General features: G+C 39.7%; 1 pseudogene; it reads left to right on the top strand.

The window, feature by feature from the left end:
* The first annotated feature begins 497 nt into the window (after window positions 1-497).
* LOC149239924 (cyclin-T1-4 pseudogene) lies at window positions 498-1,466 on the top strand (annotated as a pseudogene).
* The last annotated feature ends 620 nt before the right edge of the window (window positions 1,467-2,086 follow it).

The following is a 2,086-nucleotide window of genomic DNA, read 5'->3' as shown; positions in this document are numbered from 1 at the left end:
ATTGTCTATAAAAATCCTGATTAATCATTTTATGCCTCAACCACATTGACCCCATACAAAAAAAAGTTATGGACATAAATCCTTTCATAAAAGAAGTTATGGACATAGATCCTTTCATAATTCACCTTACTATGATAGGTTATGGCCATAGAGCCTTTCATAATCACCTTCAATGATATGCAATCATACATTCGATGCTGCCCCTATATCATCCCTTACTTTATTAAAGAAAGTTAAACCTCTTCTATACACCAATTTTTACCACAGTTGAAAATTTCCATGGTTTAAAAAAAATTTAACAATGGAAATTGCATACTTTCGATTTTTTAAAACTTTTCATTCTTAGTTATTTATACCAATTAAATTTATCAAGTCGTCGGTTTGTTGACCACGACTCATCGGCTCCCCTATATAGATGATCCTCTGCATCCCACTAACCAGCACCACTATATCACATCTCATCATCCGTTTGCACGTGGCCGTGTCAAAAGTCAATCATGCAAAAATGCCCCCCCGGCTCTCAGGAACTGCATAATGGATGGTATTTCACCACGTCCCAATTCGACGATTCCAGCCCTTTCGGAATCGATGGCCCGGGCGAGGGATGGTATTTCACCAGATCCCAAATTGAAGAATGTAGCCCTTCCAGAATCGATGGAATAGGCGCAAAGCAAGAAGATCGCCTCAGGAAATCGTACTGCTCTTTTATCAAACGTCTGGGCATGGAATTACAGCTGCCCCAGGTGACCATCGCAACGGCAATCATACTGTGCCACCGATTCTATCTCCGCCAATCTCACAGCCGCAACGACAGATACACAATCGCAACCAGCTGCCTTCTCCTCGCCAACAAACTCACGGAGGCGCGACCGAAATTAATCAAAGAGCTGACTCTGCTTTCTTACGAAGTCCTCCATGAAAACGCAGACCCAGCCACTGCGCAACTCATAAAAGACCCACAATTCTTCGAGCAAAGGCAACAATTACTCATAAAAGGCGAGCATTTTGTTCTCAGCACGCTCAACTTTGATCTCGAGATCGAAACCCCTTACAAACACCTCGCCTCTGCCCTCGAAAAGTTCAAAGCTAGCCAATGGAATTCTCAGTTTACACAGGTTTCTTGGAACTTTGTGAATGATGGATTGATGACGACGGTATGTCTCCAGTTCAATCCCCGCCAGGTCGCTGGTGCGGCCTTCTATATGGCATCCAGGTGTCTCCATGTCCAGTTGCCATTGGATACAGAGAACCCATGGTGGTTAGAGTTCGATACGTCTATTCCTCAGCTTGAAGATATTTGTAGTCAACTGGTAGAGTTTTATGGAACGAGAAGGTTGCCCACACCAACTCCCTCACCAAATGCTCCTCAGAGCTGGAATATCTCGCCTGTTGGTAATATTAATACATACTATACACCCGCAAGTACGATTACATATACTTCCGTTGATTCGAGGCAGCAAGAATGACATCCTCCAATCAGTACCGTTGAATACCGTTGGGCTTAACAGCATTGGAACACTAATTAAAGTGATTGGGTCGATTCTAAGGTCGATGGAAGAGCGAACTCCCCATCGAAAATGTTTTTATGGGGAGTTTTCGATCTCATTTCAAAATAGCGATCTGCCCATCGAGAATGGTTTTATCGGGAGGTGTTTTTATCTCATTTAAAAATAGCTTAATTTACCTTCATAGGGTTTAAATTTGAATTTTATTGGAGATTGAACTTCAGGATAATCAATTAATCTATAACTCTGTGTTTCGTTCGACTGTTTTCGCTAAGATGGAGAACAAACACAGATTGTTTTTGCACCGGCTATTTAGAATCTAGAATCTATAATATCTGGATTATGTATGTGCTGAATTATATATTATTAGGAACGGGAAAAAAAATTTGGTTTTTGAAAAATCAATTAATCTATAATTTGTAATTTATTAGTGTTATTGTATTAATATTGATGATAAAAAATTACCAGCATAGATTGATTATAGATCCATCTTAAATAAGGATTTAATATGAGTGAAGAGCGATCAATTTTTTTTGCGTGAAAATTTATTTGGACTGCAAATACAATGTGTAATTTTCATT

This window comes from Pinus tabuliformis, chromosome 8 (assembly GCF_031772625.1).
Source record: "Pinus tabuliformis cultivar Carrire ecotype Pingquan chromosome 8, CPIR1, whole genome shotgun sequence".
Lineage (NCBI taxonomy): Eukaryota > Viridiplantae > Streptophyta > Pinopsida > Pinales > Pinaceae > Pinus > Pinus tabuliformis.
Note: the sequence above shows the minus strand (reverse complement) of the source record. Positions and strands in the feature narration are given on the sequence as shown.